General features: G+C 42.0%; 1 protein-coding gene and 1 long non-coding RNA gene across 4 annotated transcripts in view; one reads left to right on the top strand and one right to left on the bottom strand.

The window, feature by feature from the left end:
- Positions 1-27,338, top strand: part of Ank2 (ankyrin 2) — a 557,097-nt gene that overhangs the window by 221,174 nt on the left and 308,585 nt on the right. The gene's annotated exons all lie outside the window — the stretch shown is intronic.
- Positions 302-10,282, bottom strand: LOC121142333. 2 transcript variants are annotated; one of them, XR_005879324.1, is made up of 3 exons: positions 9,507-10,282; positions 793-937; positions 302-696 (listed from the first exon to the last, which is right to left on the bottom strand). It is a non-coding gene; the product is annotated as an uncharacterized LOC121142333 (long non-coding RNA). The 2 variants fall into 2 exon arrangements; XR_005879323.1 differs by lacking the exon at positions 9,507-10,282 and having other exon boundaries at positions 793-2,364.

Consider the following 27,338-nt stretch of genomic DNA (forward strand, 5'->3'; position numbering starts at 1 on the left):
GTTTTCTCACATGTGGCCACGTGTGCTGGTCTGTAGAAGCAGGTGAACGTCCAGGTTCTGGCCACCAGTGACTGAAGATTCGTTTTTACTTGGCAACTGCTCTCACTAACTGTAAACAGTCAATAGTCCATCAAAGGATAGCCAAGTGCACCATGTTCCAAGGACACAATAGTTAATATTTTTCCTTATGTTTCTTTAATATTGGTTTATCTTCCCAGCCCCAGAAGAAAACAAAAACAAACAAGCAAACCCACTATGACTCAAGGGAAAAAGAGCTCTGAAAGACTTTGAGATGAGGAAATGCTACTTAGATTTGTACCATTTAATCAATAAATGAAGTGTATACTCATTAAAGTTACTGACAGTGAGGAAGTTTTTAGCTTGAAGTACAGAATTGAGACTTAAAGAAGGGACTGGTTTGACACTTGGTGCCAGTGGCACCAGAATCCATGGTGAACAGCAATGGCACTGCAGTGAAGGAGCTGGTTTGCAGTTCTTTGCTTAGAAGTTCCGTTCCTACTTGGAGAGCCGAAGGAAGAAGCCATACAAGGAGTTAATTTATCGTGCTCCATCTGTGTGACTATGAGACCCATTAGACCCGCCTGGACCAGCTGCCCCTGTCTGTGGTCTGGGCCAACCACCTCTTCCTGGGTTGCAGTCACAATTACAACCTTCTGGACAAGGTGATGGAAATGGCTGATGGGATTGAAGTGGAAGATGAGCCACAGTTTACAACCAGAAGTGAATTAATGGAAAAGCATCACAGCTAAGGCAGATTTCCCACGTTCTTACCCCTGGGACAGGCTTCCAAAGGAGGCCAGGGTGAGTCATGGCAGCTCTTGAGATGCCTGGTATTTGCAGCATAGAAGCAGCTGGAATGGAAAGGAACATGGCTGCAAGGGCTTCAGTGAAGTCTTGGCTCTTCCAGAAGCGGTTGCTGTAAAAGTACACGTGCATATTTATGTATTTAAAAATGGCCAGCTCTGAGAAATTTCATCAGCATTGCCCATGCCAAACTTTGTAATACCTTTTATGTTCATATGCAATGACAGGTGATGCATTTCGTAATATTATTTTTTAGAAGAGTATTTTTAAAGGTAATTCTGTTTTTTTGGTCCATCTCCACCTTTTTCATTTGTCTTCTGGAGGCAAGTCAGATCTTCCGCGTCCTTATTTCTACCTGAACCCTCTCTGTACTTGTACCTCACTGCTGATGTCTGTAGAAAGACTGTGCACGAATACTGCTAGGTTGTGCTACTGGAGCATCTCCAGCCCTGGACTCACAGATCTTGGTGTAGGAAATGAGAATTGTGTTGCAGACCTGAAGTAGCTGGGCTAGCTCATAGGAAGAGGCAGATTACAAACAAGCATCTGTCTTATTTTAAAATTCCTGGAGGCTAGAAATGTAGCTCAGGGGTAGAGGGCTCAGTTAGCATGCTTGAGGTCCTGGATTTGGTCCTCAGTATTGCAGAGAAAAAGAGAGAGGGAGAGAGAGGGGGGGAAGGGAGGGAGGGAGAGAGGGGGGAGAGAGAGAGAGGGGAGAGAGAGAGATTGCTTATATGCCTATGTTCTCTTCGTTTCTAGCAGGTTTCAGACTTGAAGAACTGCCTCACACATCTCTAGACTGTAGTGCAATCCCACTTTGCTCTGCAATGGTGGTATTGATATTCCACCTGACAGCTGATGTATCTGTTCTGAAACCCATTCCACTTCCTTTTTGTTTCACCATTAGGTAAATGCCTGAACTATGGGCATCCACGGAGCAATGGACCACAGCAGGACTCATCAGTAGCAGGCCCATTATGGTCAATAAGACAGTGGGCTCTGCCTTAGCTTCATCTACTGAATACAGGAAATTTGATACCCAGAAGTTGGGACTAGTGGTGTCCCGAGTCAGAGCAGTGGGACAACATTCTTGCTTGTGATATGTGATGAAGGCCACATCTTCATATGGTTCCTTGCTCCAGTACCACGTGTGGTAGGGTAGACCATGTCAAGATCATGATTGTAACCTCAGACAGAGTCCTCCAGGAAATGAAGGTCACCGTGCCAGTCACGGAGGATGATGGGAAGGTAGTGACTGCTAGTGGGTTGGGCTCCCTGCTCACTGAGACTTAACCACACCCTCTCCTCAAATGCATCATTGCCTTCTTCCATTCTGATCCTTTGAGCAAATTTGTGAGGTTTAAGAACAGAATGAAAAATTTCAAATGAGCTTTCTATAGATTAATTGTGGATTTCATTTTCCCTGTGCAACCACCAATAAAATAGCTTTTCCTTGGTGGAAAAAGATCTAAAGATGATTCTTACCAATTCTTCTCTGACCTGCACACTTGTGTTGTGGCACCTGCAAACACACACACACACACACACACACACACACACACACACACACACACACACACGGTTAAAAAAATAAAGTAAGACTTAAAGACAGATGCCCCCTCCCTGATAGTGTAACCCTTTAATCCAGCACTACATAGACTCAAAAAACAACAAAAACCCAAACAAACAAAAAACCAAACAAACCCAAAACACCCCCCCCAAAAAAAACAGAAGCAGACAAGCTGAAAATTGAATAGATTAAGCCATGCTTTACAAACAAGACTGACTAAAATAAAACCAGTCTGGGCGTGACTTGCACAGTTGTGACGAGGCCGTACTGTGCTGTGGGAGGGACAAGTGGCATTGAGAATTAACATCAGAGCCCAGGTAACCCCACAGCTGCGAGTCAAGCTCCAGTTCTTTCTCCGAGACTTTCCGGAGCTCTTCCCGTCCTCACAGCAGATTTTCATTGCTGTGTTTTACAGGAAGTTTACTCTCACCATATGGTGATGCACCATTCACTTTCTAAGTCTTCCCACCCCATCCCTTGATAGAATCATCTTATTTTTCCTTACCAACTGAATTTGTGATGGAAATCATCTCAGGTTGTAATTTCCTGATGACGCAGCACTGTGAACACAGCAGAAGGCCTTGCATGGTGCACGTTACTGGATTTTAACGGCAGCCGTGTGGGGTTTATTCTAAGTCTTGCATTTATAGTTAGGTGGAAAAACTTCGTGTGACTAAAATCCATTTGCTTTTGCAAGTGTTGCTTTAGGATTCGTTCTGGCATACAAATACACCAACAGCAATGTTATTTTAGAGGTCGGTGAGGCTGAGATGGCCTAGCAGGCGAAGGTACTCACTTGCCCAAGTCTGGAGACCTGAGTTCAATCCCCTTCTGCCTTGTAACTCTTTCTACAAAGTTATCCTCTGGTCCTCACACACACATGCTGTAGCGTGTGTACTCCCCAAATACATCATGTGCACACATACACCCAGTAATAATAAATCAAAAAAAGAAAATTATTTTAGTTTTAGGTTAGCACTTATGGATAGGGAGTCTAATTTCATATTAAAGAGTATTTGTGATCATCAGATTGTAACCTATTTATTAAAGTTCTGAAATTTACTTATTTCAAATTAAATTGAGTGAAGCAAGATTTTCAGTTCAGTTTATGCTTGGCTTACAGTGGGGGTGGGCTCACTGAAATTCACCTGTGATATTTCTACGGGAATGAAAAGAAATTAGGTATTTTCTTTGCAGAAAGGAAGAGCGCACGGATGCACCCAGATGTGACGTGAAATGCGCATACAGTGCGACGCTGGCAATGGACTTCATTAGTACTTCACACAGCAGACAACGCATGTCTCAGAGGGAGAAGCCCGGTTCTTGCTGACTGAGGTCCCTCAGCAGCCCTGAGATTCTGCTGTCTGCCTGTCTAGGCAGTGACTGGGGAAGGTTCTATGCAGGTGCCCCACAGCTGCCCCACAGCTGCAGGCTGCTCATTAGGGAAAGGCCTAGAGCTAACAAAAGGCAAGCTGGGGAGGGAACTCCCGAGTTTGCAGCCTCTGGTCTACAGACGCCTCACTTAGGGACTAAGCAGTGTGGTTTGAAGGACAAGGCGGCACACCTGCCCACAAAGTAAGTGACCAAGGAAGGAAGGCTTTCCGGGAAGTGGTTCTCCCACCGCTCCTAAACCAAGAGGATTCTTTTTGAGCAAATCCTGTTCTTCACAGTTTCCTACATGTGCACTTATGCGTTTTCTCTCTTTCCTCCATCGTCTTAGTTTTTCCTCCCACCCCTTCCAGGCCCACCTCGTCCTTGAGCCCCTTTCCCTATTTTCTAGCTAGGGCTTTGTTTAGTGTCCCACAGAGTTTAATCAGGATTGCGTGTGTGATCCTGAGATTGGAACTAACCATTTGTGTGCTTTGTAAATTAGTTCACAGTAACTCGGTGGTGTGCGAAACCGATTTTACAACTGCATGTTTTAAAATGTTTGAGCTTCTATTTGCTAATGCATTTATTGCTTATTTATTTATTTATTTACTAGTCTTTCCTATTCCAGTTTAGTCTCAAACTTGCTGTGTAGTAGAGGATGGCCTTGTATTGCTGACTTCCTGACTTGGCCTTGATGAAGCTTGAAAAACAGCTGTGTACCACCACACCTGGTTATCCCCTGCTGGGGCGTGAGCTCAGGCTTTCATGAATCCTAGGCATGCTCTATGCCAGCTGCATCCTCAATTCAGAGTTCCGTTAGACTGTTTTCCAGTACCCCTCGCTCTCTTTCAGACTTAATTTATTCTTATTTGTATGTGTATGAATGTTCTGCCTGCCTGTATGTGTGTGCACACATGAATGTCTGGTGCCCATGGAAGTCAGAAGAAGGCATGGGATCCCTTAAAACTGGAGTTACAGATACTTGTGAGCTGCCATGTGGATGCTGGGAATTAAACCTAGGTCCTCTGGATGGGCAGTCAGTGCTCTTAACCAATGAAACATCTCTCTTTTTAAGGAGTCTCACTGTGTGACTATATTTTTGTAATAAATCCTTTGAGGGAAGTGTATGCTGTCCCATGAATCCACTTAATTGCGTGTGCTACCTACTTAGATTGTTCAGCTACAAAACTAATTTATTTCTCCTATAGAACCTTTCTAATGTAAAGATAGACCCAATGGGGAAAAAGCACCTGTACTTCCATCCCTCAAAGACTATTATTATTTTTTAAGTTTTTCTTCTTTTTGAGACATGTGAAAGCTATGTAGACCAGAATAACTCTGGACTCAGGAGCCTCTGTCTCGGTCTCTCGGGTATGGGGATTATAGTCAAGCTGTACCTCTCCTAGCCCCTTTAACCAGTGTTTTAATATTGGACTTAAAACAACATCCTTTTAAAGTCAGTATGATTGCAAAAATTTATTTATTCACCTGCTCATTTGTTCATTCAACAAACTACATACTTGGACTTTTGTTAGATACTGAGAACCTGAGTGTCCTAGAAAAGTAAGGCCCGTGCCCTTCTAGAGCCTGGATAGCTGGGAAAGATAATTACTAGATACTCAAAGAACTCCAGAGGTTGAGGCGTGAGGGTTACCCATGATTCCAGGCCAACCTTGGCTACACAGAGAGGCTCAGTCTCAAAAAACAGACAAAACAAAAGCAGTTAGCAAAGTCTGAAAACACGGCAAAGACTTGGTCTAGGGTAGCTCCTCCTGGAAGTTAAAGGTATAGTTTAATGAGCACTATTTGTTCAGCTTAGGGACAGGAGCACTGGCCTGCACGCCTTCATGAAGAAGTCTATCTGCCTTCTGGTTTAGAAACAGTATCGTAAGGGGCGTGGTGATATCTTATATATGAAATTAACAATGGAGTCTAGAGAGTCCTTCTACCTGCTATTTAAAAAAGCACATCTACTTGTTTAGTTGTCAAATCCCAAGCTTGTCTTTTTGGTAAGGATGTTACTATGTTTCCCTTGCTGGCCTGGGCTTCTTGGGTGCCCCACTTCAGCCGCTGGAGCAGCTGGGATTATTGTTGTGTGTACAACTAAACCTTGCTCACCTGATGAGTTTTAAGTACTTGTAGGTCAAAATGATATTTGTGCTAAATGCCTTTTTTCCTCTTTTCTTTTCTTCCCTCCCATATTCCCTCTTTTCTTTCTTCCTTTTTTAAAGACTGGGTCAATATGTAATATGTAGTTCTGGTTGTCGTAGAACTTGCTATATAGACCAGACTGACCTCAAACTCACAATGATCTACCTGCCTCTGTCTCTCCTGTGCTGGGATTAAAGATGTGTACAACCATCAACCATGCCCAGCTAAAGTGACATGTTTTGTGTTATTATTTTTCATCTTTAATGGTCAATAATATTTACATTAAAAATTTTAAATTAGAAACAAGCTTGTTTTGCATGTCAATTCCAGTTTTCTCTCCTTCTCCTCCTCCCCTGCTCCCCAAATAACCTTATTGCATCCCCTTTCTGCTTCCCAGAGAGGGTGAGGCCTTCCATGTGGGAATCTTCAAAGTCTGTCATATCATTTGGGGAAGGGCCTAGGCCCTCCCCCGTGTGTCTAGGCTAAGAGAGTATCCCTCTACGTGGAACAGACTCCCAAAGACCATTCGTATAGTTGGGATAAATACTGATCTACTACCAGAGGCCCCATAGATTGCCCGGGCCTCCTAACTAATACCCACACTCAGGGGTCTTATGCTGGCTTCTCAGCTATCAGTCTGGGGTCCATGAGCTCCCTGCTTTGTTCAGGTCAGCTGTTTCTGTGGATTCCTCTAGCTTGGTCTTGACCCCTTCGCTCATCACTCCTCCCTCTCTGCTACTGGGTTCCAGGAGATCAGCTCAGTGTTTATCTGTGGGTGTCTGCTTCTGTTTCCATCAGCTATTGGATGAAGGCTCTAGGTTGGCATATAAGGTAGTCATCAATCTCATTATCGGGGAAGGGCATTTAAAGTAGCCTCTCCACTATTGCTTAGATTCTTAGTTGGGGTCATTCCTGTAGATTTTTGGACATTTCCCTAGTTCCAGACTTATCTTTAAACCTATAATGTTATGGCATCTCTTCTTGCTCTCCTCTGTTCTTCTCCCGAATCAATTTTCCTGCTCCCTCATGTCCTCCTCTTCCCTTCCCTTCTCCACTTCTCTTTCTCCTAACTCCTTCTCCCCTCCCCCCATGCTCCCAATTTGCTCAGAGATCTCATCCCTTTCCCTTTTCCCCTTCTCTGGGGGACCACATATGTCTCTCTTAGGGTCATCCTTGTTTCCTAGCTTCTTTGGCAGTGTGGATTGCAGGCTGATAATCCTTTGCTCTATGTCTAAAATTCATATATACAGTGAGTACATACCATGCTTGTCTGTTTGTTACTGGGTTACCTCACTGAGGATGGTTTCTTCTAGTTCCATCCATTTGCCTGCGAATTTCAAGATTCCGTTGTTTTTTTGTTTTTTTCTTCAGTTGAGTGGCATCTAGGTTGCTTCCAGGTTCTGGCTATTACAAATAATGCTGTTATGAACGTAGTGGAATAGATGTCCTTGTTGTATGAATGTGAATCTTTTGGGTATACGCCTGAGAGTGGAATTGCTGGATCTTGTGATAGACTGATTCCCATTTTTCTGAGGAATCTCCATACTGATTTCCAAAGTGGCTGTATGAGTTTGCATTCCCACCAGCAGTGGAGGAGTGTTCGCCTTTCTCCACATCCTCTCCAGCATAAACCTTTACAAAGATTTTTAACAATCTATTTTTATTAAGTTTTAGTCATGTGTGTCTGCACATGTGACTACAGTACCCATGGAGGTCAGAAGAGGATGCCAGATCCCTTGGAGCTGGAGTTACAAGTGGTTTGTGAACCACTGTGTGGATTCTAGGAATCAAACTAGTGTACTATATAAGCACCATGTGCCACTTTTTCAGTTCCTTCACAGTCATTTTTTATTGGGATGTACATACCTTTTTGTTTGTTTGCTTTTTAAGACATGTTTTCTCTGTATAGCGTTGGCTCTCCTGGAACTCACTCTGTAGACCAGGCTAGCTTTGAACTTAGAGATCTGCCTGCCTCTGTCTCCTGAGTACTGAGATTTAAAGGTGTGAGCCACCATTGCTTGGCTGGGATGTAAACACATTTTTGTTGAGGATTTCTTAAATAGAATTTGGTAGCTTAAAATAATTTATTAAAAATGGGAACATTGAAGGTAATTGCATTGTATCCATACTATTGTACCCATAGCTCAAAATTTATAAGATCTGAAACCAACAACAAAAAATGTGATGTTTGGTTCTTGCTTTCCATTTTAATTCCTTTCTACCCATCTCTTATGCCTGTAATAGAAGCTTCATCTACAAAGCCATTGGGCTTCCTTTCCCATTAAAACATAATGATTTGGATATAAAGTTCCAGAAAACCATCTTTTATTGAGTTGCAGAATGGTGTGTCACATGGATACATTTCTGTGTTAGTCTTTTCTCAACGTTTGTAGGTCTGATCATGCGTTTGACCTTCCTGAGTGAAGTCAATCTGGCTGGTTCCAGAGTCTATCTTCAAAGTTTGTTTTCTTTAGAATATAGCATGTGTGCCCTGGCATCAACTGCCTTAAGCATATATTTGAGGCTGCATTTCTGTTGTACTCTCACTGACCCATATGCCTTTGTTTGTGTCTAGCGCTTGTGGGTTTCCTAGGGAGGTGCCTGTTTGATGGAAGTTTACCATCAGAAAGCCAAATCATTGTTGGTGATGAATGAAAATTTTTCCCCTATTTCTAGTAGTTCAGTAGAAATGGATTTGTAATGTATTTGAGAAGCATCTAAGCTATAGCAGTAGGAAATCAAAGATTCTGACATTATTTACATATACCTCAAGAGTCACATGGAATCCTTCAGTTTCTAGTCGTACAAAGTGTACTTTCATATGTGTTTATTGGATGTGTACATGACACAGTCAGGGCCAGGAGGCAGTGTTTATTGCTACACCATTCTACTGGCTCTCACAGTCTTCTCATCTGTGGATGTCTGTCACTGAGATCTGTATATTTTAGAAATTGGAATGTCAACATTATTCTTCTTGGAATAAATGAAGGGACTCTGTGGGCGTGAGTTGTGGCTGGTTGCTAAGAATATCTCATCAGGTTGCATTGCTATAGCAACAGCGTTGCTAGGACTTTAAAGCTTCCCCGTAATCAGTTAGAATTCACAAGTGAGAGACACTGTTTGTCTGGATGGTATTTGAACATGATCCTATCTAGCACATTGTACTTTAAAAAGGAACTGATATACGCTAATTAAGTATACCTCAGTGTACCTTTTCTTAAGTATATATAACCGACAGTATCTGTGTATTTTCTAAGTCCTACTGAGTTCATGGATATTCCATCAGACTTTTCCAGGGGCTCATAAAGCTGCTAGATGATCAGTTATCAGTAGTCAATTATTTAAAAGGAAAAGTACAATTTCATATTTATGTGACAGAATACTCAAGGAAACAAAAATCTTTATTAGTGTTGGTATTTATTCCTTTCATTAAATATAAAAAGCTTCAGTTTTCCACTTACAGATGTTAGGTCTCAGATTCAGGATATGTGGAGATGGTTAACTGAGGTGCCTGTTTAGCATATCAAAGCAGATGCCAGTGTCTTTCAGAACCAGTGGTTCCCCTCAACACTTTTCACCCTCAGCTTACCTTAACCTCCAGCCCCTGGGCTTCTGCTTCCTTTTCTTCAGCTTCTCTGTAGGTGGAGTTTCTCTGTGTCCTAGTAGCCACTACCAAATAACCATTTAGAGACATATTATTAATTATAAATGCTCGGTCGATAGCTCAGGCTTGTTACTAGCTAAGTCTTACATTTTAAACTAACCCATATTTCTTATATACCCTCTCCCATATGATGGTACCTTCTTTGAATATGGCACATTCATCTTGCTTCTCTATGACTCCATGACTCTGCCTTTCTTCTTTCCATCATCCTCTGTGTCTGGTTGTCCTGCCGATAACCTCCTCTTTAGCTACTGGTCAGTCAGTTCTTTGATTAAACCAATCAGAAGGCACCTTGGCAAAAACACATCCTCACTTCTCTTATTCACATATAATGTCAGCCATTTTGGCTATGTGATCTCTTGGTCTCTGGGTTATCAAGTAATCTCTTTGTTCATTCTTCTCTTCCTCTCTTGCGCCCCCATCCCCTCATGGCCTGGTTCCATCTAGACCATTCCAGATGCCACTGGCTCTGCTCTCCCTTATATCTACAATAAGCCTTCTCCTCTACCATATCTAGGAGAAGTCAAGTCCTCATTTTTTTCATTCAATAGTAATATTTCATACTCACCCCAAATGCAGCAGCAATTGAGAAAGCATGAAGCGGATAGTTAAAAAAAATCTCTTGAGTTAGTTAACTACTTCTAACATTTTGTAAAATTGTGTGTGTTTATAATTTCTAGATAGATGCACACCCATTTGGCCTTGGCAGTTTTCTTTTTTTAACTTTTTATGTATTTATTTAATTTTTTATTAATTTAATTTTAAATAGCTTGCTTCATACGCCAATCCCAGTTCCCTTTCCCTCCCCTCCTCCCACACCCCCCACTATGCCCCCCAGCCTCCCACCCTATCCCCACTTCCTTCCACATAGAGGATATCCAGAGTCTGTCATCTCACTCAGGGCAGGGTCCAGGCACTCTCCTAAGAGTCCAGGCTGAGAGAGCATCCCTCTTTGTATTATGGACACACAAAGTCCATTTGTATGCCTTGGCAGTTTTCTAAAAAGGCAAAATTATATTTTTCAAATGTTTTATAGCTATCTTTTTATTTTGCTGTTTTCATGTAGCCCAGGCTGGCCTCAAAGTCTCTATAGCAGAGGCTGCTCTAGGATACTTAATTTTTTTGTTTCCACCTTATAAGTCTTAAAATGGTAGGACTGTACATGTGTGCCATCACACCCAGACAGCAGAACTTAGAACTGTGCAATTATGGGGAGAGATACTGGGATTTGTAAGAATTTGCCTGTGTTGCCAAGCACGCTACCATAGCTATACCTCATCACCAAGCTGGGTCTCAGCATACTTATTTTGACTTTGAACAGTCCCCCCACTTAAAGGTACACTCAAAAATACTGACACATTAGTCTATTGAAAGTTAAAAAGCCGTGATGCTTATTAATTACCTGCTGTGTCATATTCCAAAATCCCATACCCCAGGATTTCATGTATACCAGCCTGGCTTCAAACTCATTATGTCACTGTGTAGCTAAAGATAACCCTGAATTTCTGAATCTCCTGCCTCTACCTTCTGAGTGTGGAGATCACAAACCTTTAGTTTAAAGCCTTGTGTAAATTGATACTTCCATAACACTTAAAGTTGCATTTTTTCATGTTTTTACCTCTAACTTTTTAAGTAAAAGAAGGATATGGGTGTTGTTCCTCTGGAACTATCTAATTTTTATTTTTTGAGGTAGTGTCTGTCACTGGGACCAGGGACTCGCTGGCTATGCTAGGCTAGCTGGCAAGAAAGCTCCGGAGGTCTATTTGTCTCTACTCCCCTAATACTGGGATTAGAAGGGTAACTTGCTAAATCCAGCTTTTGACACGGGTGCTGTGAACCAGCTCAGATCCTTCTGAGTGAGTGGCAAGTACTTTGCCCATAGAGCTGTGGTTTCTTTCTTTCTTTCTTTCTTTCTTTCTTTCTTTCTTTCTTTCTTTCTTTCTTTCTTTCTTTCTTTCTTTCTTTCTTTCTTTCTTCCTTCCTTCCTTCTTTCCTCCCTCCCTCCTTCCCTCCCTTCCTCCTTTCTTTCCTTTCTCTCTCTCTTCCTTCTTTCTTTCTCTTTTCCCTTCATCCTTTCCTACTCTCCCTCCCTCCCCTTTCTTTCTCTCCTGTAGGTCTGGGGAATTGAACTCAGGTCCTCAGGTTTGGCAGCAGGTGCATTGACCCTCTGCCTGCCCAGCATTGTAATCTTTTCTCTGATATATCTTAGATATTCCTATCCCTGCCCTCAAATGTTAGAATTATAAGTATGTTTCACTACCCCAGCTTGCAAAAATTCTTTACTTAAAAAAATAGGTGAATCTCAGAATAGTGCACATGTAGTCACCTTGTCTTTGATGAACAAATTTTGTGAGCTGAAGCCTCTAATTTGGCCTGTCATAAAAAGAGAGGGCTAAGCCAACATTGAAAAGTTAGAGTCGCAATTCTTTTAGTTTTCTTTTTTGCAGTCTATAATTGCATTAACCGGCTCTCCTGATGCACACAGCATCTATGAATCTTTAGAGACCAGAGCTATTTGGCTTCCATCCAAATGTTGGCTTTGCATCCCTCATTAACATTCAGGTTTTCACATGGTTTTTAATGCGCCAATTGTCTCAAGTGCAATCGAAGATGCTCTGGGAAAACTTGGCTGGAGAAGGTGGAGTGTTAGCCATAGACTTCAATTTTCATAGCATTTTCTATTAACTGGACACTTTGAATTGATGGTGTATGATGCCATGGGATCCATTCCAATAGCTCTGAGAAGTGTTTTCTTCTACCATTTATTTTAGTGTCAGACCTGATCCTCCGGTGTTGAGAACAGTCATTTTCTGAACAATTGGATGGTGGGCAGGAGAGCAAAGGGATGCCAAGGCATTCTTCGTTATGTCGATGTAAGGAGATAGAAAAAAGGAAAGTCCCATGCTTTGTGTGAGAATGGTGTGAATTCATCACAATTCCCAATGAAACTTCCCTTGAAAATCACAAGATAAAATGTTCAAAGTGTTCGATTTTCAAAGAGCTTTAGGTGCCAGTCAGATTCGACGTCCCTGTGTTCAGATTGACAAGACCAGCGTTCTGTGTAGCCTAAGGCAAGTGTCCGAAATTAATGTTATAAAACACAGGCTTCTTGACAGGAAGTCATTTCCCAGATCTAGTGGTTGTGACTAGGAGAAAATTTGAAATGAAGTCTGTTTTGGAGTAAGGACCATACTTTGAGAGATATTATTTGCTGAGCATCAATCAAAACACCAGCTTACAATTAAAATGCCTCGTTTTACTTGGAAGAAAAATCTCTAAGGGACCATTGTGCTAAGAATCAATGTCACCGGAATTGGGTACTTTCTCTTAAGAGCCAGCACAAGGCCAAGATGAATTAAATCATTCTTTGCTATTTCATAGTGTGTCAGTTCTGAAATTTGAGTTCAGACCTGAAGTTAGCACTTTTTTCCACTTTTCTGGGATACAGTAGGTGAGATGATTTTCAGGGTCGTAGCCAGGACCAATTCAAATCAAAGCTCTAAGAGACACACAGACCGTGGCACCTGCATAATTTCCCCTCCTACATCCTGAGAGGCAGAGGACCTAGCGAGGCAGCAGGGATGTTTGTCCAGCCATACCTGACAGAGATTTGGCTAAGGGAAGCAACTGCATTCTCTTCTCCTCTTCCTAAGGGCTAGCTGGTGAGGGGCACCAGTCTTTCATGCCCTCCAGTTTGTTGGGTAGGAATGAATGGAATAGGACTGCTGATTTATTTACAACACTTTCACTCTATATTTCTGTAGTTCTCTGTGACTATTATAACTGCAAATTTTGCATCTAAGGTTATATTTTTGACACATTTATACAGTGAAGCTGAGTCTTTTACATTATGAGACCCCTGCTCAAATTACATCTTGGAAGAGGACAGCTATGCACTTCTTTCCCTTGAGTGTTTAAGATAAGAATTCAGATATTTTAAATTTAATACATTTAAGGCCTTTGCATATGCTTACATTTAAATATACACACACGTTCTGTATTTGGAGGAGCTGGCTAAAAATCTACTGCAAGCCTTTTCTTATTTTAACATATTACATGAACATAGTTATCTCAAAAACATTAAATAAAAGGTTCTTAGCACTTCTCCATCACTACATTACTGTGTGAAATCGATACACAAAGAATATTTGAAAAATATGTAAATAAAGTTGAAAATAAACTTTTTACATGTAAAATTAGCCTAGGTATATAAAAGTCATTTTTTTCAAAAGAAGGATATTTTCAGTTAAACAGTATTATTTATGTTTTCAAATAAATGGCATCATTTACCTTTGATAGATAAAATAAATCAGTCAACACATAAAATATCATAGGGGGAAAATAGTACTTGTTTTTAATGATTGTGTAACTATAACTATTTTTTGATCACATTAGTTTCTAAATTTGTTTGAAAGAATAAATTCATTTTAGGACATGAACTAGGAGGTAAGTTATTTATGACCACAGATTAGCGATTATTTTTAGCATAAAGGCCATCTGTGCATGGAAAAGTTATAATGGTATTCAACAAAATGCCAGTGCCTGCCAGCATCTGACATTGGATCTTCCTATGAGAGAGAGAGAGAGAGAGAGAGAGAGAGAGAGAGAGAGAGAGAGAGAGAGAGAGAGAGAGATATTCTTCCCCGTTTTTTGTTTGCTGTAAGATTTGAAACATGTGCATGGTAGTGGTGACAAATGCCTTCAATGCCTTCAATTCCAGCACTGGGGAGGCAGAAGCCAAGGCAGGAGCATATCTGTGAGTTCAAGGCCTGTAAAGGGAAACCTTTTCCTTGAGAGAAGCCTTCCCACCAGCCTGATTCCAGAGCTGCATAAGTCCCAAATAACACACAGAAGGCTATATTAATTATGAAGCTGTTGGCCTTTCTTGTTTCTTACTGGCTAGCTCTGACTTAAGTAATTACCCCATAATTGTTAATCTAAGTGTTTTTCTTACCGGAGAACTTTCCAGGCTTCCTACCCCATGGTGTTTCTCCCTGTGTTTCTCCTTCCCAGAGTCCTTCTGGACTCCTAGTCCCACCTATCTTGCTTCCCTATTGGCCAACAGTGCTTTATTGACATATACACAGGACTTCCCCCATCATCTCCTCTTTTCTGTCTATACAAAAAGAAAGGTCTTAAATTTAACATAGTCAAATTACATATAATCAAGTAAGAACACAGTTACAATATTTTAGCAAGATTTAAAGAGACTATCATCTATCTCATCCTTGTGAGTCCAAAGTTCTATATGTAGCTTATCTTTTATCATAACTAGGGAAAACTATAATTATAACTATCTTCCTTCAACTCTATCAAAGACCACAGAAGGATAATATATAAACACTAGGATTGACAGAGACATCTTGCTACCTGGACAGTCACCCAAAGTTCCTCTGTAATGTTGGGGCATCCATCTTCAGCCCATAGGCCACAATGTGTCCAGAAGATTTCTCAGCAAAGCAGGAAATTTCAAAACTGTCCATCTGCATTGACAGTCTGTCAGTCATTTCTCTGTGTCTTGCAGAAAGTCTTGTAGACTCTTTCATGAAGCAGGAACCCTGAAGGACTATTTGAGTTCAGCAGTCACTTTCCTGTGGGTCCTGCATGTCCAGTTTATACAGCAACAGTCAAGCAGTCCAGGCAAGAGCAGTTTCTTGCCCAAATGGCTAATCTTGCCATGTTGAAAGCAAACTCCATAACAAGTTTCTTCGATGCCCATCTTCCTCTCAGACGTAATTGGTGCTGCCAGGAGCAGACATTTCTCATTGTCAAGAAAAACCCTAAACCATTTTAAATGCCATTTTCTGAAGGTCTTTGAAAGGTTTGAAGACTATCTATCTCAAATATATCTCTGTATATCTAGAAAACCTAACTTACCTAATTATAAATTCTAACTATTATAAGTAACTATCTATAGTCTGTATTTAATTATGTATTATTTTTTAAAAGATCAGTAAAAGCACAATACTTAATCAAGAGGAAAAATATACACATCACAAAACTGATCTTGAATTTGTCTCAATAAATGAAAAACCATACCCATACCATAATTCCCCTTTTTACCATTAAAAAGATATTGGCTGTGATTATTAGCCAATTATAAGCAACTCCATTTAAATGAAAACAAAGATTTATAAACAAAATGGGAATTAGGACGTTGCTCATTCCAAACTGCTTTGTGCTGGAAGGGGCGCTGTTCATACCATGGGGATCATGACAAAATTCAGAAACCTGTATAAGTCCTTATTTTTAGGGTCTGGGAGGCTCCATCATCTTAGCTGTTTTAGATGTTGAATCACTTGGGCCATTGCTTTCGGGGGTCTTGGTTCATCAAACCACAGAAGCCTGGAAGGAATCCTCAGCTTTTCATTTTCTGTAGAAACATAAACAAAAACTCTTTCCCAAAGTAACATATCCTTATACTTAAATTTTGAAGATAAGACATTTTTAAAAGATATAAGTTGAATTAATTCAGCAGCATTTATAATCAAGTATACTTTAGCAGTTGTTCCTTCCTGAGCAATCAAAAAACTGAAAAACATAATAGCATACAGTATCCAGACTCTCTGTGTATTTTCCATCTTTATGTGGCTTATTGATTTATCTATTATTATTACTCTATTTCTTTTACTTTTATTTATTTTTTTCTGAGACAGGGTTTCTCTTTGGAAATCTGCCTGTCTCTGCCTCTGAGGCAATTCCTACCAGTGTGTGCCACCACAGCCGGCTTCTCTATTAACAGTGTATGCCGTTTCTTTTTCTCTGTCAATCCTACGTATATTTTTAAACACACTGTAAACCTTTAGAGGTTTTTCCTCATCCAAGTCTGACTTTACTGTAAATCTTTATGTTTTTCTGGCCACATGTCTTATCTGTTAAAACCGAGGCTGTTTAAACTGCAGTTTTTCCAAGATGGCGAGCGTAAGCGTGATTCCAGCTTACAGTTTGGAGATGTGGTCACTGCCACTTCCAGCTGTGCTCACACACCTTTCAATCGTTAGCAGAGCCTCTTAAAAGAACCTTGTTTTTTTATTTTTATTTTTTATGCTGAGTCAGGAAGACTCCCTTAAGTGAATCGCATGAGTCTCTGCTTGTCGCTAACAAAACAGAGCCCAACTGAGAAAATGCTGCTACCAAAAATCAGTGCTTCTCTCCATTCTTCTGTTTCTAAAATTGCTTTAAAGCTTTTGTCATTCTACGTGGAAATTCATGATCCCACTTCTGATCACCATTATGTAAAGGGAAGCTTTTCCTTGAGAGAAGCCTTCCCACCAGCCTGATTCCAGAGCTGCATAAGTCCCAAATAACTCACAGGAGGCTATATTAATTATTAAGCTGTTGGCCTTGCTTTTTTCTTACTGGCTAGCTCTGACTTAAGTAATTACCCCATAATTGTTAATCTAAGTGGTTTTCTTACCGGAGAACTTTCCAGGCTTCCTACCCCATGGTGTTACATCTTGACTCCCCGTGTTTCTCCTACCCAGAGTCCTTCTGGACTCCTAGTCCCACCTATCTTGGTTCCCTATTGGCCAACAGTGCTTTATTGACATATACACAGGACTTCCCCCATCAAAGGCCAACTTGGTTTATAGAGTGAGTTCCAGGACAGCCAGGACTACATAGAGAAATCCTGCCTCAGAAAACCAAAAGAAAGAAAGATAGAAAGAAAGAGAGATGGAAAGAAAGAAAACAAGAAGGAAATAAATAAATAAATAAATAAAGGGATGGAGGAAGGAAGGAACGAAGGAAGGAAGGAAGGAAGGAAGGAAGGAAGGAAGGAAGGAAGATTCTAGGGCCACAATATAGCTCAGCCAGACTGACAACCTGAATTTGATTCTTAGGAACCACATGGTAGGAGGAGAGAGTCAACCGCTGTCAAGTTGTCTTCTGATGTCCACATGTATCGCCATGATATATACGCCACATGGACGCATGTGTGTGAGGGCACACACATGCACACACACACACACACACACACACACATACACACACAAAAACAAAAATAAAAACAAAACCATACTTACCTAAAATAATTAATTTATAATCTTCATGATTGTATATTTTTAGAGTATTTGTCAAAGATCAGATGTTCATACGTGTGTGGGTTAATATTTGTAAGTATGGCTGAATATGTCTGTTGAGGGGTCTGCCTCTGAAATAGTCCTGGACTGGTGAGGCATCCCTTCCCCTGTAGTCTGTGTCATGCCCCTGGATGCTGCCCAGCAAGGGAAAGATGAGAGCCTCGAGGTTTAGAAGTAGGAGTAAGATTCAGCATTTGGAATCAGAGTGACAAAGGTGTTACAGAAATCATTTTAAATGTATATGACTTTTGAATTCCATGTTAATACATTTCCTATTTTTAGATTTTTATAATTTAACACATAATGTTTTGTAATTTGAGAATTTCATACAATGTACTTGTTTCTCCCCCTAACTACTCCCAGATTTACTCTCCCATTTTGTACTTTTTGTTTATACAATTTTTTAGTTAATCTGAGTCAAAGAAGATCACACATTTTGTCTCAAAGTAGTTTTAAAATCATTTCATCACACTTTAATTTTTTTCAGTACCAGGAATTTAGTCGGTGTGTGTGTGTGTGTGTGTGTGTGTGTGTGTACACGTATGCACACTACTGTGACTGCCCTGGTCATTGCAGAGGTCTGAGGACAAGCTGTGTAGTCTTTTCTCTCTTTCTACTTTAATGTGAGTTTTGGGGGTCCACCTCAAGTCTCCAGACTTGTGTGTGTGTGTGTGTGTGTGTGTGTGTGTGTGTGTGTGTGTGTGTGTGCGCGCATGTGTGTACATGCATGCACTCCTCTGTGACTACCCTGGGCATTGCAGAGGACAACTTGTGTAGTCTTTCAACTTTAATGTGGGTTTTGGGGGTCCACCTCAGGTCTGCAGGCTTGTTCTGCTACAGATCTTATCTCTAGAGCCATCTGGTAGCTCTGAAAGTAGACTTAATATCCAAAGTTGTACAGATCATGTTCTATCAGAACAAGCAAGAATCTTAATGGACTTGTTTGAAGATTGAGGGTATGATGGAGCAGTCCACTTGAAGGATAGTAATCTTAGAACAGGACACTGTATTGGGGGAACTGGTGATTTTTCTTTCTTTTTGAACTCTTTTTTTCCCCACAGGTTTTTTTTTATTGTAAGGAATAGCTATAGCACAGGCTGATAGTTAACAGTGGCAGGCAGCATTTTTTCTGGAATGCAGTGGGGCCTGGTGCCCAGAAAGGAACAGCTGTTTTTGCTGAATTCTTGGAATGTGAGAAGCAGTGATGATGTAAGGTCTTCCGAATCTGAGAGAGCAGAGGGCATTGTTTCTTCTCTCTAAGCCCCAATGAAAAGAGTTATTGTACGCAGGAGCAACTAGAGCAGCACAGCATTTCTTCCCTGGGTGAATTCTTATTCCACTGGGTCCATAGTGGGAGTGGTTTCATGGGTTTCTGATAGCACATGACTTTTTAATTTGTTATACCACAAATCGCTCAGAACCAGAGCCCTCTAGAGTCAAAATAGCATCTCATCAGGGGAGAAAATAGACAGCAATGCCTTGTGGAGAAAATTTGGGTGTAGCTAGTGCTGTGCCACTGAAGGATTCTGGAGTTGCAAGTCGTATTGATACTCTCACCTGGACAGTGGTGGTGTATGCCTTTAATCCCAGCACTCTGGAGGCAGAGGTGGGCAGATCCCTGTGAGTTGGATGTGAAACTCTCATCTCTGACCTTGGCCAAGGTACACAGCATCTCTATAACTCAGATTTTTATCAGTGGCATATGAACAATAGAACTGACTTCACAGGGTCAGTAATACATATCATCAGAAAAGATTTATGGGAAGAAAAGTGTCTGATCTTTGGTAACCACTGAATAAGTGGTAGCTATTTTTATGTTTTGTTCTGAAACACTCTGTAAAAGGTTGGTGTGCAGAATTAGACAGGCTATTAAATATTCTCTGTTGAAAAATGTATGAGGATGGGGTAGAGATCTGGGTCTAGTGCAGAGGGCTCGTCGAGTAAACACAAAGTTTGATCCCCAGCACTGAACACACCACATATGACAGCCCATGTCTGTCGTCTCAGCACTAGGGAGGTGGAGGCAGCAAGGTCCATCCTCAGCTACATAGCCATCTTGAGGCAACACATGGGATACATGACACCCTACCTACTAACCAGTTCAGTATCAGGTTGGAAATCTTGCTGGTCAGATGTGTGATGCAGGAAGTTAGTAACCTCTCTTGTTCTCATCTGATGAGTGGGGTAATGATGGCATTGATGCTCTGCAGGAAATTAGTAACCTCTCTTGTTCTTATCTCATGAGTGGGGTAATGATGGCATTGATGCTCTGCAGGAAGTTAGTAACCTCTCTTATCTTGTGAGTGGGGTAATGATGGCATTGATGCTCTGCAGGAAATTAGTAACCTCTCTTGTTCTCATCTCATGAGTGGGGTAATGATGGCATTGATGCTCTGCTAGCTGCATGCCTGGAGCTACAGGTTGCCTATGTGCTCAGTGCTTTCAGTAGTTTAGTTCCTCAAATTCTGATACCTTAAGTGAGAGGAGCCATTATAAAATCTTTACATAGTAGAACAAAAGTGCAGAGAAGAATCTGACCCTGCTGATTTGAAGGATACCCATCGAGTGCATTGCTGTTCTGACACTGAGGGTGTAGCTGGAATCGCACAGACAGAGTTCCTGTCATTACGGCTCTCTGTTATGATAGGGAACAGGAGTGAACAGTAATTATTAAAAACAAGCTACGCTATGGAGTGTGATGATGAGTCCCAAGAAGGAAAAGAGAAAGAAAGCAGTGGAGAGCATGATGTAATGTCTAATTTTCTACATAGTCACCAGGTGGCAATTTCGGAAGTAGCTGTAAAGGACACCAGTGTTCTAGGAGAAGAATTAGGAGGTGTTTGTGGGTTTTAGTCCATCTCTGTGTTGCTGCCACCACTTCTTACATCATGGAGACTCCTAAGAAAAGCGAATGAAATGATGATGTCATGTCGGCAAACTGTGAATAGTAACACCTTAGTACCAGAAGAATTGTTATTCAAAGGAGTCCCGGGTGGGGAGGAGCACTGTAAGAAAGTTTCATCTCAGCTCTACTAGGCATCAACAAATTTTTTTGTTGTTCTTTAAAGTTACAATTTAAAAAAATGTTCTAGTACAAAATATTTGAAGCCATTCCCCCAGGGTAATTCCCAATGGAAAAGATGTCTTACTCCACAGTTCCACCTGGTGTCAATTCATATTGGGATTCAGCGGCTCCCAGGACAGTTGCTGATCAGTTCTCTGGCTAAGATGGGAACCAGATGTACTTCATAAAACCTCTCTTGATTGATTTCTCCATTGAAGGATTTTTCCCCCCTGAAACTTCCTGCTATTACTGACATCAAAACACATAGCTCTTTGAAAGTTAGTTTTTCTTTGTTCTTCTCTAAACAAATAATTGAGTAGCTAGGTCACCCATAGAATTCATGCCATTGAGCTATATCTCCAGCACTTATTTTGTGTAATTTTTACAGATATCAAGAAAATCATCTCAGAAGGTAGCTTTGCTATTATAGGGTGATGACACCCATTCTTACCACCACAGCCAACTCCCCTGTAACTATAGGCTAACGAGAGACCGGTGTAACAAGCTTACTTAATCCCTGTTTTTTTTTTTATGTTATAGGGATTTCACAAATGAATACCCAAGACCTGGGCAAAAGCTGCCTGCTTTTATGCTTTGATTCCAAAAGCCACAGCCAGCTGTGTAAAAAATGAGAGGAATGGAGCACGTGACAGAGTTGGGAAGCCCATTGGGCCTGGGCGTCAGGTTCTCTGTGACCTCTTTTCGGTAGCGTTCCCTCCTCCCTGCAGACCCTCTCTAGGATGAGTCTCCATGCATCCAGAAGGGACTGTCCTAGCATGGGGCCTTGCATTAAGTAGTTCTGGCTTTCAGAGAGGAGGAATTCTAGTTTTTAGAATTTTATTGGGGCCAGGATGACCACTCTGCATGTCTTTCAGTTTCCTTTTGTGCTAAGTTGTCAGCACAAGATGTCAATCACGCTCCAGGTCTGAGCTCCAAAGCATATAAGGGCAGGGCTTCATGAAATATACAGAGATATTTGTAATTCAGGAAGTGAGTCATTTTATTATGTATTAACGAATTCTCTAGTGCTCAAGGTTGTTTCTACAAGTGTGTATGTGTGTTTCCTTCCCTGGGAAAAGAAATTAGGATAAATTATCAGTGTTATCAGCACAGTGTTATTGGTTATGTATGTGTTTTAATACAAACATGCTTATGAAATTGTAATTCTGGCAACTTCAGCAATGTAGTTCTTGTCATTTTTTAAATGTTTTACCAGATTGCAAACTGAGAGCACAAAAATCATTTCTCTTAAAACCTTCCTGCCCCTGCTGTTAATCTGCACATTTCTAGCTACATATTATAACTCCAGGAAAATAACATTTTTCATCTGTTAGGGGTTGTAGTTCAAACACTCACTATTCACACTACGCTTGATCCAGTGCCTCGCTGGTGGTGGGCCTGGAGTCTAGGTAATCTGAGGTCAGCTGGCCATTGCTGTGGCCAGCACTGAGGGTATATGGAAAGTTAGGGTGTGCTTTGTTCTTTGGAATGAACTACGACGGAGAAATTTAAAACTCAAGATAAAGTTGCTACCTCACCTATCCTTCTGGCTGACACTGTAATTCACTTAACCTTGAGGGTGTTAGACAGTAGATTGGATGTAATAAAAATCATGCCTATTTTGGGGAGTCATCATATCACTTTCCTTTGGTTGACTGATGCAAGAATGATCCCTGAGAATTTAGGCACATTCCCATTGTTGTATTTTTCCATACTGTAGAGAGCATGTTGCTGGTCTAAAGGATAGCCTAATCAATACTATGAAGCCACAGCGAGAGGGAACCCTTGTCCCTCTGTTACTTTAATTTCAGTAAAAGTAATAGATGTTAGAGCTGAATTTTTTATATATATATACACATATACACACACATATGTATGTATGTATATATATATATATATATTCTTAGTTACTATTCTATCACTGTGAAGAGACACCATGACCAAGGCAACTCTTAAAAAAGAGAGCATTTAATTAGGGCCTTGCTTGCCATTTAGGAGGGTTAGATCATGATCATCACGGCAGCAAGCAGATGGACATGGCACTATATCAGTGGCTGAGAGCTGTCTATCCTGATCCAGTCAGTCATGAGAGAGAGAGAGAGAGAGAGAGAGAGAGAGAGAGAGAGAGAGAGAGAGAGAGAGAGAGAGAGAGAGAGAGAGAGAAGAGAGAGAGAGAGAGAGAGAGAGAGAGAGAGAGAGAGAGAGAGAGAGAGAGAGAGAGAGAGAGAGAGAGAGAGAGAGAAGACGCTGGGCCTGGTGTTTTTGTTTGAAACCTCAAAGCCAGTGATACACTTTGTCCAACAAGGCCATACTCCCTAATCCTTTCCAAACAGTTAATCAGCTGAGGCCTAAGCATGCAGATAATAATTGCCTCCACAGGCAATTGTTATTCAAATCACCACAAAGCCTGATATTAAAAAATATTTATAGTATGACCAGAAAGGGAGAGAAGAATGAGCAATTTCATAAATGTAAACAAAAGTCTAATATGTCATCATGGCAAAATCTTAAATTTCATACTGCTTTTATTTATGTTTAAACATGAAGTTCCCGTCTCAATTCATGAGCTCCCTATACATAATCTAATCCAGCAAGGTATTGGTTTTGCATAGGCAACTCCAGCTACATTCGTCATGGTCACTGTCAACCTCCCACACACCAGTCTATTTCTCTGAGCTTCTGGATGGTACTCAGTGGGCTTATACATGGATACAGTGTCATAGAGACGTTGGCATACAGGTCTCCTCTGTGTACATTGAATGTTCTCCTTTGCCTAGAATACTATGAGCATGCTGGTGGCTGCCCCAGTTCCTTTCAGGTCCCTGAACAAACATGATTTCCCAGAGACTCATCTGAGAAGTGCACATGAAGCACTGTGACCCCCACATCAGCCTGTCACCTCATCTTGTATTGCATCGCCAGGAACCATATTCTACTTTTCTTGCTAAAGTGAGGTTCCGGTCTCCGTGCAGAGGCCATACACAACAATGAGAGGGTCTTTGTTCCTTGCTGCAGCTCAAGCACCTAGGTCAGTTTCTGGCACTCAGTGGCTGCTTGTCACAACTGGGAGAAATTCAATGGATTGCTTTCATGAGAAGGAATTTGGGACGGGAGCAGTAAAGGAAGCTGATGAAGCCTCCTTTTTCATCTTTGTTTGTTTGTTTTGTCAAGGATCAAGTTCAGTTTAAATCTCCTAGTGTATCGATGTCACATGTGTTTTAGTTCATTATCTCAGTGTGGTTCCTCAGTGTCCTAAGCAGTACATTTACCAACACAGAGACAGGAGTTATTCCTCAACAGTGTTGATAACTGTGTTTTCCTCATACTGGAGATGGTTAACATGAAAGATGCTCTCAGTCAGATACAGGGAGACACCTTGTTGAATTTGGGGATATTAGATTTCCCCCATTAAAATTGCTCAACTTGTTTTACAGAAAAGAAGTTCAACAGGTCATTAATTTTTTTCCTTCATCTACAAAAACAAACAAATGAGACACTGAAACAGCAGGAGGGCATGCCCAAGGTGTTCGGGAACTAGTTCATGTAACCAAACTATTCTTGCAGTTTCCGTAGCTAAGCGATGGTCAGGTGACTTGTGGCCTGCCCAATAATCCTGAACTGAGTGAAGATAACCTGTTTTCTCCATTTTTGAAGGACCTCACAACGTCTTTCTTAAAGGAGTCTGTGTTGTTTTGAATGAGAAACGTCTCCCGTAGACAAATGCATTTGAAGTCTTGGTCCCCAGATACTTTTGATGTGTGGAGACATTGTAGGTAGGCATTGGCTTACTGGAAGATTACATCACTAAGGAGTAGGCTTTGGGAGTTTGTAGCCTTGCCTGGTTTCCAGTTCACTTCCTGTTTTATGTTTGTGGTTGCTGATGTGATCGCCCAGCTTCCTACTCTTACCACCTGCGGCCATGCTTCTCTCTCCTAACAACTGCTGCCATGCTTCTCTCCCATCCTAACACCTGCTGCCATGCTTCTCTCCCATCCTAACACCTGCTTCTATGCTTCTCCCTCATCCTAACACCTGCTGCCATGCTTCTCTCCCCTAACACCTGCTGCCATGCTTCTCTCCCCTAACACCTGCTGCCGTGCTTCTCTCCCATCATAACACCTGCTGCCATGCTTCTCTCCCATCCTAACACCTGCTGCCATGCTTCTCTCCCCTAACACCTGCTGCCATGCTTCTCTCCCATCCTAACACCTGCTGCCATGTTTCTCTCCCATCCTAACACCTGCTGCCATGCTTCTCTCCCTCATCCTAACACCTGCTGCCATGCTTCTCTCTCCCTAACACCTGCTTCCATGCTTCTCTCTCCTAACACCTGCTGCCATGCTTCTCTCCCATCCTAACATCTGCTGCCATGCTTCTCTCTCTCCCTAACACCTGCAGCCATGCTTCTCTCCCTCATCCTAACACCTGCTGCCATGCTTCTCTCCCATCCTAACACCTGCTGCCATGCTTCTCTCCCATCCTAACACCTGCTGCCATGCTTGTCTCCCATCCTAACACCTGCTGCCATGCTTCTCTCCCTCATCCTAACACCTGCTGCCATGCTTCTTCCTCATCCTAACACCTGCTGCCATGCTTCTCTCCCATCCTAACACCTGCTGCCATGCTTCTCTCCCTCATCCTAACACCTGCTGCCATGCTTCTCTCTCCCTAACACCTGCTTCCATGCTTCTCTCTCCTAACACCTGCTGCCATGCTTCTCTCCCATCCTAACATCTGCTGCCATGCTTCTCTCTCCCTAACACCTGCAGCCATGCTTCTCTCCCTCATCCTAACACCTGCTGCCATGCTTCTTCCTCATCCTAACACCTGCTGCCATGCTTCTCTCTCATCCTAACACCTGCTGCCATGCTTGTCTCCCATCCTAACACCTGCTGCCATGCTTCTCTCCCTCATCCTAACACCTGCTGCCATGCTTCTTCCTCATCCTAACACCTGCTGCCATGCTTCTCTCCCATCCTAACACCTGCTGCCATGCTTCTCTCCCATCCTAACACCTGCTGCCATGCTTCTCTCTCCTAACACCTGCTTCCATGCTTCTCTCTCCTAACACCTGCTGCCATGCTTCTCTCCCATCCTAACATCTGCTGCCATGCTTCTCTCTCTCCCTAACACCTGCAGCCATGCTTCTCTCCCTCATCCTAACACCTGCTGCCATGCTTCTCTCTCATCCTAACACCTGCTGCCATGCTTCTCTCTCATCCTAACACCTGCTGCCATGCTTGTCTCCCATCCTAACACCTGCTGCCATGCTTCTCTCCTCATCCTAACACCTGCTGCCATGCTTCTTCCTCATCCTAACACCTGCTGCCATGCTTCTCTCCCATCCTAACACCTGCTGCCATGCTTCTCTCCCATCCTAACACCTGCTGCCATGCTTCTCTCTCCCTAACACCTGCTTCCATGCTTCTCTCTCCTAACACCTGCTGCCATGCTTCTCTCCCATCCTAACATCTGCTGCCATGCTTCTCTCTCTCCCTAACACCTGCAGCCATGCTTCTCTCCCTCATCCTAACACCTGCTGCCATGCTTCTTCCTCATCCTAACACCTGCTGCCATGCTTCTCTCCCTCATCCTAACACCTGCTGCCATGCTTGTCTCCCATCCTAACACCTGCTGCCATGCTTCTCTCTCCTAACACCTGCTTCCATGCTTCTCTCCTAACACCTGCTGCCATGCTTCTCTCCCATCCTAACATCTGCTGCCATGCTTCTCTCTCTCCTAACACCTGCAGCCATGCTTCTCTCCTCATCCTAACACCTGCTGCCATGCTTCTTCCTCATCCTAACACCTGCTGCCATGCTTCTCTCTCATCCTAACACCTGCTGCCATGCTTCTCTCCCTCATCCTAACACCTGCTGCCATGCTTCTTCCTCATCCTAACACCTGCTGCCATGCTTCTCTCCCATCCTAACACCTGCTGCCATGCTTCTCTCCCATCCTAACACCTGCTGCCATGCTTCTCTCTCTCCCTAACACCTGCAGCCATGCTTCTCTCCCTCATCCTAACATCTGCTGCCATGCTTGTCTCCCATCCTAACACCTGCTGCCATGCTTCTCTCCCTCATCCTAACACCTGCTGCCATGCTTCTCTCTCCCCTAACACCTGCTCCCATGCTCCCACTCCTCACCACTATGGACTCACCCTCTGGAACTGTAAGTCAAAATAAATTCTTTCTTCTATAAGTTGTTTTGGTCATGATGTTTTATTACAGCAACAGAAAAGTAACCAATATAGAATTCAGTCACATTATGCAAGTTTAAACACAATCTTTGCCACCCAGCATTTTGAACAGTATATTCATTATTTTTCTAAATATGTGTTAGTCACTGAATACTAGGCCTTGTGCTAGTACTGTGAAGGTATGGAGTATGCTTTTTTTTTAAAGTGGTAAAGATTTATCTTTTCCAACAGTGTTTTCTTTTATGCTTTGAACTAAAACAAATCCATGTTAACATTAAAATTATTGTTTGAGAGGAATTTTGAGAGCACACAAGTTTTTTTTCTGTTAGAATTTTCCATCAGCATACAAAACCAAAATTCTTTAGATAAACGTTTTCCCTTAATTCTTAAGTTTATAACCTTTATGCAAA

Source organism: Mesocricetus auratus, unplaced genomic scaffold (assembly GCF_017639785.1).
Source record: "Mesocricetus auratus isolate SY011 unplaced genomic scaffold, BCM_Maur_2.0 Super-Scaffold_100009, whole genome shotgun sequence".
Taxonomy (NCBI): domain Eukaryota; kingdom Metazoa; phylum Chordata; class Mammalia; order Rodentia; family Cricetidae; genus Mesocricetus; species Mesocricetus auratus.